The sequence below is a fragment of the Scylla paramamosain genome, chromosome 3 (assembly GCF_035594125.1).
Source record: "Scylla paramamosain isolate STU-SP2022 chromosome 3, ASM3559412v1, whole genome shotgun sequence".
Taxonomy (NCBI): domain Eukaryota; kingdom Metazoa; phylum Arthropoda; class Malacostraca; order Decapoda; family Portunidae; genus Scylla; species Scylla paramamosain.
This window is the reverse complement of record NC_087153.1, coordinates 34,918,022-34,930,521: the sequence shown is the minus strand read 5'-3', so window position 1 is coordinate 34,930,521 and position 12,500 is coordinate 34,918,022. Positions and strand designations below refer to the sequence as shown.

Genomic DNA, 12,500 nt, shown 5'->3' with positions numbered 1-12,500 from the left:
TGGCATTTTAATTATTGCCATTATTCTTCCACATAACTATTCTTACTTTCTTGCTTTCAACCCAACTGTCTATCACTCACCTTTACCTTAGAGAGAGAGAGAGAGAGAGAGAGAGAGAGAGAGAGAGAGAGAGAGAGAGAGAGAGAGAGAGAGAGAGAGAGAGAGAGAGAGAGAGATAAGGAATAGAGAATGATAAAAAGAATCATTCCACCAATTATTCTTTTCCTCATCCCTGTACCTTTCCACCCTCACTCAGTCCGTCACTCTTCTCCCTCCACCCCTTCTCCTCTTCCCCCTCCGTCCGTCCCTACACCTGTAATGTCTCACTAACTTAACGGATACGACCTGTGACCAACCTGACGCCGCCTAATCACAGGTGAGCCTCAGCCCGTGATAATGAGGCGCAGGAATTTACTCACACCCTCCTTCCTCCCACACCTCCCAGCCCCTAACTCTCCCACCCCCTCTCCCTTCTCCCTTCTCCCTTCCCCTGCCTCTTCTCCCTTTTTCTCTCCATACCCCAGCCTACCTGCCGCGCGTTCCCTTCATCTTCTTGTTTCTCTTCCTTGTTTCAATGGAAGAGGGTGAGGAGGAAGAGAGAGGAGGAAGTGAAGGAGAAATTGTGTATGATGATAGTGATGAATGATGATGATGATGATGATGATGATGATGATCTATAAACGTTAAAGTTATAAATTAAAACCTGTTATAACGAGAGAGAGAGAGAGAGAGAGAGAGAGAGAGAGAGAGAGAGAGAGAGAGAGAGAGAGAGAGAGAGAGAGAGAGAGAGAGAGAGAGAAATCCTCCTCCTGCTCCTCCACCTCCTCCGTTATCATTACTGTCATGTACTCCTACTTTTAATATATTCAAGACACTGAGCTTAAACACTTCTATCTTACTTTCCTCTTCTATCTTTTCTTTACTTTTTTTTTTTGTGTGTGTGTGTGTGTCTGTGTGTGTCGAAATGATCTGTTCTGAGCCATTCATGAATCTAAACGACTGAGTGAGAAAAAAAAAAAGTAATGACAGCAAAGAAAACGACGAACGTCAAGTCATTCAGTTCGTGAGGTGAAGCGCGTCCATCAGTAAGTTATTGACATGCTAAAGACGAAAAGAAAAAAAAAAAAAAAAGGCACGACTGTATAATGTCCAATGTTCTCCTGCGCCTTGTGAACCCACTCACCACAACATACCATTCCAAAACACCACAAAATTACTTGCGTTTGGCCAGAACGGAGTAAATAAAGCTGTAATTGTAGTGAATGGTTACGCAGAGATACTCCAACCACTTTGCTAAATCCTAAATTAAATAGAATACAGAACAGAAGTATAGCGACGTGGTGATACTGAAGGAATTAATCATGAGGTGCTGTGGCATGAAGAAAGCGCAGAGTACGAAGTGAGCACACTCCCTTACAGCACTACGAGTAGGACAGATGGAAAACCAAACATTACCAAGGCAGAAATGGAACACACGCAAATGGCGAACATCAGGTAGAGAGGAACTGTAAACTGTACTAGAGTGAGATGCTTCAGTTTCCACCAGGACTTGAAATGGCAGGCAATGATTAAAAAAAGAAGAAAAAATGAAAAAAAAAAAGGCGAATAAGGAGAAAGATAAGATGCAAGAACAGACTACTCGACAGTTACGTTAAAAAGGAATGAAAACAAAACAAACCGTTGAGCAAGAAGAAAAAGTAAGCTGTAAGAACTGAGTACTCACCCAGACCTCCTTCTGTGTCTACAGGATGAACACAGATGCAGGGGAGGTGATGCCTGGCAATGACTATGGACGAGGCCACTTGGTCAGGCTATCACAGTGCCACGCTGAGGGAACACTGGGAGACCTCAACAACCAGACGAGCAGCCATTATCACGGGCCATATCTTCCCTACCCCGGTGACCTCATGTGTGCCTGGGTGTCTTGCTAGAGGCACACCAGCACTCCACTCTCAGCCTTGCATCACTCTCTATTCACTCTAGCACCTCACGCCCATGCACCGTTACTTGTCTTCAGCACGATTTGTACTTCTAGGTATTCGGGGCGTGTCAAAGTCTCCCTGTGCCAAGAGATAAAAAGGTGTTAAGATTGTGAAAGTATGAGGCTCTTTCCTAATCTCATTTACACTAGAGCAGGTCAGGCTGAGGAAAAGTGAAAAGTTTACAAGAATTCTAGTCTCTTCAATTGATATGGTACGTTATAAATTTCACACTCTACTTCCCTCTTCGCTATCAAAAATCCTTCAGTCGGTGTGCATGAAGGGAAACAAAGACACGCAGCGGGAACACTTAATAAAGAAAAAGATGGACAGTTTAAAGTAATTCCAGTCTCCTCAGCACATATGGCGTGTCGTAAATGTCACAGTCTACTTTTTCCTTCTCTATTAAAAATCCTCCAGCAGGCAAAGAGCAAGGGGAACAATTACACGTAGAAGGGGAACGGGGAACTTAACCCTTTCACAGCTGCATGCAACAATTCACACTGTATAGAATATTCTTAAATCCCTACAAGAGAGAGAAAAAAGGATGGAAAGAATAGATTCTCCATTTTCCAGCCAGTATCTTGTCTAGAGGTGGCTGCAAAATAAAACAAAACCTGAGTGATTTGCAGTTAACCCTTTTATTGATATGGGCGCCTCAACACTAAAAATGGTTTGCGTGAAGACACACACACAAAAAAAGAAAATAAAGATTAATTTTGTCTTTTGTTTTTAGATTATAAAAATATTCAAGAGAGTTAAGCACAAAAATGAGCGTCTAAAATGTTACTGGTAATTGAAGAAAAAAATATATATATATATATAGCAGGGAAAGGGTTAAGGAAAGCTGTACCAAATACCAGTGAAGGGGTTACGGAAGGACGCACCAAATAAACAGTACTGAATAGATTAAGGAAAGCTGTACCAATAGTAAAGAACGGATTAAGGAAACATGCACCAAATAGTAGTGAAGGAGTTAGTAAAGGATGCACCAAATAGCAGTGAAATGATAAGGAAAGCTGCACCAAACACTAGTGAGGGAGTTAACAAAGCGGTGGCCGTGGTGGGAGTGACAGGCGGCGGCTGCAGGGTTCGCTGGGAGGGAGTCGAGGTGTGAACATACGACGGTTTTTAGTTCTCACGATCACCAGTCGTGCAGAACGCGCTTGAAATAAATAATAAAAACTTAAGGCAACTTGAGAGATTCATAAATTCATGCTGAGATTATTAAGAGTATTTCTTTTTCTTTCGCCTTCCTTACCTGTTTCCTCACTCACTCATTCACTCACTGACTCCCTCGTTCCCTTATTTAGCCACTCAGCTCACTCTTATCATCGCTTCATTTTCCATTACTATCCTTCACCTTAATCCTCTCTCCCTTTCCCTCCCTCCTTCCTTCCAGCTCACTGCCCTCACCTGTGCCGCCACGCCCTTCGCTTCTTCCCCACTCTGCACTAATCCCGGACCAACAGGTGTGGCCCGTTGCCCTCGATGACACTACACCGTCTTTCCTATAGACACTGACAGATCAGCCACCACCACCACCACCACCATAACAAGTTTAAAGTTTTCTCCGTTTAATATTTAGTGTTCACTTTATCGGCATTTTCATTTGTTCCATTATTTTATCAAAACTAAAACATTATACGTTTAAGTCAGAGTTTTGTTCTGAATTTGTTGATTAAAGCATATACTTATTAAGATACAATAATTCATGTTTATATAGTTGTTTCTAAATATTTCAACTTACTATCATCACCATCATCAGTCTCAATGATTCCATTACAGGACAAAGTCCTCACTCAGCTTTCTTATCTCGTCTCTGTCGGATGTCCGTCTATTCCAGCCCACCCCAGCAAAACATCTTTCAACACTGCACTGCATCCTGATCCCTGCCTTCCTAAAGGAGCAGCCTCATTACATCTCTGGCTTCAACAGTTTGACATTCATGGCCGTGAATATCAAACAAGACAACTCACTTGACATTCTTACAAGGGACGACCGCGCCACAAGAGCGTCCACCACACTTTACCAGAGTGTAACTCTTCCATTCTTGCCACACTGCACCTCCCTCTCACCCTCTCCCTTACACACTGTCCCCACTCTCTCCTCCCAAGCAAAATTAAGTGTCTCTTCATTATTTTCATAGGCAGTTTCCCACCCATCTGGAAGACACAAATGACTCTCGGGTGTAGCTTTGTAAAGCAAACCATCTTATCTAGAAATTATTTAACCAGACAGATCCAAATCTCACAAATAAGATACCAATGAAAACTAATTTCGTTACTTTCAAAGATGATGCCATATATCAAAATACACAAAAAAGATGTACTAATAACCATGAAGCCCATTACTGGTTAATAGTACCAAATTACTAACCATGACTTTTTGTTAGACACCGAATTATTTGTTAAAATGTTTGAGTGTTCTCAGGTGGCGAGAAAGTTGGGCTAATTTGCGTCATGCCGAATGTTGAATAGAAATGTTGTTGTTGGCAAGGAACACAAGCCTCCAGTCTGGTTACAGTATGACAATTAATATTCAGGCTATATATATATATATAATGCTAGAAAGGCCACACCACAAAATGTTCAGTAATAGTTTCGTTTTAAGTGTTCGACTCTTGACCAGCAGGGGCACAGGAAACGCAGGTAACAGTGCAGGTGTTTATTCACAGAAGGTGTGAACAGAAGGCTGGAGGTAGGTGATCTCCCGGCGCCAGGCCGCGCACTTCAACTTAACACTTATGACTGAAGCCTAGCTCGTTCACTCATACACGTATTCATGCCTCACACAAGTCTCGCTCATTCACTCGTTCACACAACTAGCTAACAACCACACACCTCCCCCGAGACATAAGGAAGATTCCTTATCTTTGTTATGGCTACCGTAACACATGAAACAAAGTTACAATGATTGAAGTACAGAAAACACGGTACATATACACAAAACAAACACAGCGTACAATGAACACGTACGACTAATCGTAGGTGCTACGGTGCCACCGCACCTGCAGTCGTCTCGGCTCCCTACGCTGTCGGCTGCTTCGACGCTCTGGTTGCTCTCGGCCACGGTGTACCCCGTTACCCTGATGCTCCGGGCTGCCGGGATGGTGGTGTTCCTCGTGACCCTGATGCTGAAGCGCTGCACCGCCATGAGCGGTGTGCTGCTCGACAGGAAGGGGAGCAAGAGGTCTGTGTGGGCGTAGGTGTCTTCTATTACGCCACATCACGCGACCGCTGCCCATCTTGATGAGGTAGTCTCTCCTTCGCCCAACAGCCACGATGACACCCAGGCGATCCCAGAGGCCTGTCGTGTGATCTTGAACGTCGACGTGGCCACCGAGGTGCAGGAGAGGAAGAGTACGGGCGGACGCGTCGTGGCGAAGTTTCGCTTTCTTCCTCAGTCGCTCTGCCTTGGCGTCGCACTCATCAGCAGCGCGCTGCCACTGCTGAGCGTATGAGCGATGATGAGCCGGGACACAGGACCTCATAGGATGACCGAAGAGGACTTGTGCTGGTGATCGCCCTTCCGCCCTCGGAGTGTTGCGCAGTTCCAGCAACCCGCGAGCGAACGCATCCTCGTCCAGGTGTCCCTGCTGTGTGGTCGTGAGGATCAGCTTCTTCACGGACTTGACCGCTGCCTCGGCGTGACCATTGGAGCGTGGATAATGAGGTGAAGATACACGATGCTCCACCCCCCATCGAGCCAGGAAGCGCCGTACCGATGAAGAAGTGAACTGCGGTCCACCGTCAGTCCTCAGGAGAACAGGCACGCCCGTGTCGGCGAACACACCCCGAAGGACACGAACGAGCTGATCAGCCGATGCTGGACGTGAGCATGCAGACACGTGAGGCCACCCAGACAAGCGATCTACATACACGAGGTATGTACGGCCTGCTGCGTGGAAGTAGTCTGCAGAAACTGACTCAAACACCCTGCTGGGTGTGTCCGTGTCCTGCCAGAGAGGTTCGTTGGCTTGGCTTGGTAGGAGTGGACGGCATAGTGAGCATCCAGAAACGACGTTCTCAACGTCTCTGTCCATACCAGGCCAGTACACCGTTTGTCGGGCCCGTCGCTTGGTGCGCTCCATCCCCTGATGACTGTCATGGAGTCGCTCTAGTGTTTCTCGGCGGAGGCTGTGAGGAATAAGAAGCCTCGGCCCGTAAACCACCAGGTCGTCGTCTACGGCCAGCAGACTGCGCACCGGCCAGTACGTACGCAAGCGGTGATCGAGGTCGTGGCAATGATCAGGGAAGCCCTCGATGATGACGTTCTTGAGCAAGCAGTACTCCCCGTCTCTTGCTGCTGCGGCACGTACCATTTCCACAGTCTGATCCTGGAGTGGTGCTAAGCGGACGCCGTCCTCATTGGTGGCAGATAACGCTGAGATGACCGCTGAGTGGAGAGGGTCGAGGTCACCAGAAGTAGCAGCATCCTCTTCCTCCACTGGGTCCTGTACTGGAGCACGTGAGAGGGCGTCGGGCACACAGTGTGTCGATCCCTTTTGCCAGCTTGCTGTGAAAGAATACTGAGCAAGCTTCTCCCTCATGCGCTGCAGCCGCAGGTTCTCTATTTCTCCCAACAACTTGCTATTGAGGAGAGGTATCAGCGGGCGGTGGTCGAGCACTAGATCGAAGTGAGGGAGTCCTTTCAGGTAGGTGCCACATTTCCTGACTGCCCAGACGATTGCAGCCATTTCCAACTCTATTACTGCATAGCGGCTCTCTGTGTCTGTAACAAATCTTGACCCGCATTGCACCATCTTCCACTGGTCACTGTGCTTCTGCAGGAGAACGAATCCAAATCCGTGCATCCTTGAGGCGTCAGTCTGTAGCATCGTTGGTAATGATGGGTCGAAGTATGCCAAGACAGGTGGGCTGACGAGACACTGTTTCACCTTCTCAAACGCCTCTTCATGGTTAGGAGACCAGCACCAACTGTTCTTCGGGCGTAAGAGATCTCTGAGGGGTTGTGCAGCTGCAGCCACAGCAGGAGAAAAGCTTCCAAGCTGGTTTGTAAGACCCATGAATGATCGTAAGTCGGTGATGTGCTGTGGTCGTAGGAAGTCAGAGATTGCCTTAACTTTCTTTGAGTCTGTCGTGTAGCCTTGTCCAGAAACAGAGTAACCACAGTAATCTACCACTCTTTCCGCGAATGTAAACTTCTGTGGGTTGAGAGTGATGCCGTGCTGGTCACACCGCCGCACAATCTGAATGACATGGGCTAAGTGCGCACTGTAGGTGGAGTCATAGGCCAGGATGTCGTCCACGATCTTGATGGTGTTAGGTATGTCGCCGAGAGCTTGGTCTCCTCGACGGTTATACTCGTCTCCAGACGAGACGAGACCCATAACCGCTCGCCGAAACTTGTACCGACCCCAAGGTGTTATGAAGCAGGTTAAATCCTGGTCTTCTTCTCTAATGGGGACTTGAAAATACCCCATCTTGGCATCAAGAGTGGTGAACCAAACTGCTCCGGTCCCGATCGAGGCGATGGCGTCATGAGGTGAGCGCACTGGATACACGGGCCTCTTCACGTAACGGTTGAGTCGTGTCAGGTCAACACACAGCCTTACACCAGATGTCTTTTTTGGGACAGGCACGATGGGGTGGCACCATGCCGTAGGGTAGTCCACACTCTCGATGATTCCCTTGTTAAGCAGCTCTTCCAACTGGCTCTTAATTTCTTCACGCCAATTGTAAGGGATTGTACGAGATGCTGTTACGGCGAAGGGTCGAGCGTCGTCTGTCAACTCGATGGCCATGGATCCACCAGCCATTGCACGTAAACCTTCCTTTGCTTCGAAGACGCTGGGAAAGGCCTTGATCACAGCAGCAGCGTGCCCCGCACGCTGCTGTGGCGTTGGGTCGTAGGAATGAGGCCAGCTGATCACTTCTGTGGGCGTAGATAGAGGTGGCTGCGAGGCGGTCGGGTACTTGATGGAGCTGTTGCCGGTGTGCTGTTCTTCCCTGCGTAGCGGTCGGATTTGAGCCGGAAAATCTTCGGGGAGGATTCCGAGAGCGATGGAATCGTACCAGCTAAGCAGCGCCCCCTTCACCTCCTTCACCACGCTCACAACAGTCTCAGCTTCCCTGTCGCCCAGTTGCAAGTGCGACGAGAAAGTTCCTACACAGGTGAGGGGGTGATTACCGGCAGCATAAAGTCCATCACCATCAGCGGGCGCCAAGCTGGAGGGCGGGATTCCAAGGAGTGTTGCCGTGTCGAGGCCAATAACGGTCGTTTCGGCCCCAGAGTCAGGAGTCCACGTAATCTTGTCTCTTCCAGCGGGATGTGTGGCGGTAATGAGCACCTGGGGCGCAGGTCGTGCCGTCACCGTCTTTGTGTATACGCCTGATAAGAGCTGGTATACACTGGCACTGGCTCCCCGCCTCGGGCCTGCACCGCGATGAGGAGAGACAGTTGAGGAACTCCTCGAAGCTCCTCGTCGTTTCCTCACTGTCTGCTGACATACACTCGCAAAATGCCCTCTTTTCCCGCAGTTACGACACACTTTATCTATTGCCTGGCATCCCCTTTTGTCACTGCGACAATCTTTGCCACAACGATAACAGCCCGTGGGGCTTGAGCCCCCGAAACTGCCCTTCCTGTAGTTCGAGACAGCGTTCACACCATGGCTCGAAGAGTGAGAGCCGCCCCTTAGTACTGCACTACACTGGTTAGCGCTCTCTGATGCTCTGCAAATATCTATGGCGTTTTCAAGGGTGAGTTTCTTGTTTTCCAGCATGCGTTTCAGAGCCACTTCGTCTCGTGTCCCAACGACAATTCTGTCACGCAGCTGATGGTTTATGCACTGGTCGCAAAAGTCACAGAAATTGGCGATTTCCTTAACAGCACATAAAAAGTCGTCAAAACCTTCTTGCGTTTCTTGCACGCGGGAGTAGAAGTCTCTTCTATCCATGATGATGTTGCGCTGGCTTCGCAGGTACTCACACATTGCATCGAGGATGGTTCTTAACTCCGCGTCTCTCGGTAAGCTTATCCCGTAGCGAAGTGTACGGGTCCACTCGTCGTCTAGGACAGCAGCGAGTGCCGCCCTCTGCTCAGCCAGGGAGAGACAGTCTATCCTGGCGAGGGTTACGTATCCTTCAAACTTATGGCGCCACGTGTCGAACTCACGTAAAGATGCTGACGCCGTTAAGTGAGGAATGATGGTGGCGGACGTCGGGAACCTCGCGCCCTGGGTAGACGTGCTGCGGGCTGTGGTTTCGCCTTCATTGCTCGCCGTGGTGCGACTGGGAGCTTGTGTCCCCACTCTCTCCAGCAGCTGGGTTAAACGCTCCTCGCGAGCCTGACTCTGCTCCGACTGTCGCGCTAGCAGAGCCTGACTCTGCTCCGACTGTCGCGCTAGCAGGGCAGCCAGCGCCTCCAACTGCTTCTCCATTCTGCGCCGTACCCACTGCAGCCTTGTCCTGATCCTACTCACTGCGCCATGTTCGACTCTTGACCAGCAGGGGCACAGGAAACGCAGGTAACAGTGCAGGTGTTTATTCACAGAAGGTGTGAACAGAAGGCTGGAGGTAGGTGATCTCCCGGCGCCAGGCCGCGCACTTCAACTTAACACTTATGACTGAAGCCTAGCTCGTTCACTCATACACGTATTCATGCCTCACACAAGTCTCGCTCATTCACTCGTTCACACAACTAGCTAACAACCACACATTAAGGATCTAGCTTTTGTGAGGAACCAAATTCGACGGCGACGATGCCTTGGTAATCAACAGGCAAGATTCATATGTAGACGTCTTCAAAAAGATTTGTTTGTTGGGGTTAACGAATATTCACTGACAATGCCACAAAATAAAGACGTTCTCCTTCTTAGATGGCAATAAGACCGCATAAGGCAGACGGTACAGACAACAAACACACAATAAAATAGATGTCATACTTAAATATACAAGTCTTCTTTCCTGTCTTCCTTCTGAAACAGCGTATGATCCACCAGGTCACCACATGTCCACAAACTTCACGTCACAGCCACTTGTCCTCAACAAGATGTGTTAACGCTCCACCTGTCTCTTTTCAGGGCATTGTTAATCGTATAACGCAACGGATCAGCAGACTTAACAAGAGGGATCAGCACCAGCGGGAAGGAAGCGTTCGGTGGTGACTCTGATCTCGAACAGCCGAACGAACCATCTGACTCGCTTAACGTTCCGAGAGCAAGAGTCGAGCAGACTTACGGTTACATTCATATTGCATCTTTTTGCTCAGGAGTTCATGTTCCGAAATGCAGAGGATTGTTAGTTTTGTGCACAGAGTACACCTGACCATCAAGTACAGAAGCATGGAGTACAGTGAGAAACATATTTTATCGATCAGAGTTAGAAGAGATGAGCAAAACGTCTCGAACCTCTCAACGCCCTGGTCAGTGCTTCGCTTGTATAGATGATTTCCTTTATGTGACTCAGATTTATTTGTTTACTGATCAATACGAACATACGAACATAAATACCCACATGTCGGAACACTCTAACTACACTTGTAAAAAATATTTACCTTATTTGTTCAATTACAACACTGAATAAACTTGAACGAAACACCAGAGAGAGAGGGAGAGATAGATAGATAGATAGATAGATAGATAGAGAGAGAGAGAGAGAGAGAGAGAGAGAGAGAGAGAGAGAGAGAGAGAGAGAGAGAGAGAGATGCAATAAAAATTTGAAAGAATAAAAGTAATACAAACCAAAAGTCAACAAAAAAAAAAAGTATGGAAGAGCAGCCTAGAATAAACAAGGAAAATAAAAGAAAATATCAAAAAAGCAAACACACACACACACATCACGACTCTCATGGGGCACAACGCAGCATGAACTTATGAAAATTAAATTGTTTACTGACACCATCACAACCGCCCTGCCTAGCTCGCTCCCCCTCCCTTACCCTCTCCCTCTCTCTCCCTTACCGGCATGGAGGCTACGGAGGTAATCTTCACGCTGCTTAAGGCGAGAAGAATTTTCCAATTATCCACCTGCCCGTGACGCCAGGTGGTGGTGGGAGGCGGCGCCCAAATCTGCCGGCAAATTCAGATGTAACGCGTCTTTAACTCCGGCTTCCTGTGAGGGGCGTGAGGCTGAGTGTTGATCTTGGTCGCGTGGCGTTACTTATTGCCCCTCATGCCCTTGTTAGCTCGTCCTTGTATGCGCTTTTCGTTTTTGTTTTAATATTTATTTTCCTTGATTTTGTCTTTTTTTTTTTATTTTCTTTATTTTAGTTTTAATAAATATTTGTTTTGCTTATCTCTACATGTTGAGTTTCTATTTATTTATTTATTTTATTTTATTTTATTTTATTTTATTTATTTATTTTTTTTGTGAGGATTATTATGTGTGTACGGTTTGCTTTTCATGTCTCTCTCTCTCTCTCTCTCTCTCTCTCTCTCTCTCTCTCTCTCTCTCTCTCTCTCTCTCTCTCTCTCTCTCTTTTTTTTGTTCGTATGATTCTCCTTCTTTTTCTACCATCGTGCAGTACAGTTACGAATTATAGAAGGTTTGTGGCAGTTTGTCTAAAATACTGTTTCGGAAGTTGCTCAAACACACACACACACACACACACACACACACACACACACACACACACACACACACACACACACACACACACACATCATTCAACAACACCACACTTTTAATCTTATGAACGTGTTAATTATATACAACCAGCTCCTCTCTCTCTCTCTCTCTCTCTCTCTCTCTCTCTCTCTCTCTCTCTCTCTCTCTCTCTCTCTCTCTCTCTCTCTCTCAGCCGCGTCCCTACACAAACCAGAGCACGAGGCGACAAAACACACACCAATGAACCCCGAGTTATGCCACACACACTCACCTGTACCACACACACCTGTCCCTCCCTCGCGCCGCGCCCCCTCATCACCAGCGGCCAGGCGCGGGAGAGGAGAGGAGAGCGGCACGAGGGAGAACAGAGAGGGAGGGCAGAAGGAGGAGGAGGCGCGGGTAGAAAAGAGAGGAAACGCTTCAGGGCAGTAAAGGAGGCTGTGTGTGTGTGTGTGTGTGTGTGTGTGTGTGTGTGTGTGTGTGTGTGTGTGTGTGTGTGTGTGTGTGTGTGTGTGTGTCCCTCAGGGTTAGAAGTTCGACATAATTCAAAGAGAAGAGAAGGTGGACTAAGAGGAGGAAGAGGAGGAGGAGGAGGAGGAGGAGGAGGAGGAGGAGGAGGAGGAGGAGGAGGAGGAGGAGGAGAAGGAGGAGGAGGACTAAATGGAGAAGGAGTAACAGCAGGAGGAGAAGGAGGAGGAACCGTAGGAGGAAGAAAAAGAAGAAGAAAGGAAAAGGAGGGTAGTACAAAATTGTACCTGTAAGAACAACAACAACAACAACAACAACAACAACAACAACAACAACAGCAACAACAACATCAACAACAACAACAAAAACAACCAGACAAAAAAGAAAGTCGAAAAGCACACAAAAATATAAGCAGTTAATTAAGTCTACATCAAACTTAAAAAAAGAAGAAAAAGAAAAAGAACAAGAACAAGAACAAGAA

At 47.6% G+C, this 12,500-nt stretch overlaps 1 long non-coding RNA gene across 3 annotated transcripts in view; it reads right to left on the bottom strand.

Annotated features, from left to right (window-relative positions):
- LOC135094352 (uncharacterized) overlaps window positions 1-10,103 on the bottom strand; it is a 66,789-nt gene extending 56,686 nt beyond the window's left edge. For all 3 annotated transcript variants that reach the window (XR_010263766.1, XR_010263757.1, XR_010263768.1), the window contains exons 1-2: window positions 9,889-10,103; window positions 1,724-2,060 (exon numbers count right to left, since the gene is read on the bottom strand). This is a non-coding gene — a long non-coding RNA (uncharacterized LOC135094352). The remainder of the gene's footprint in view (window positions 1-1,723; window positions 2,061-9,888) is intronic.
- Window positions 10,104-12,500: the final 2,397 nt, after the last annotated feature.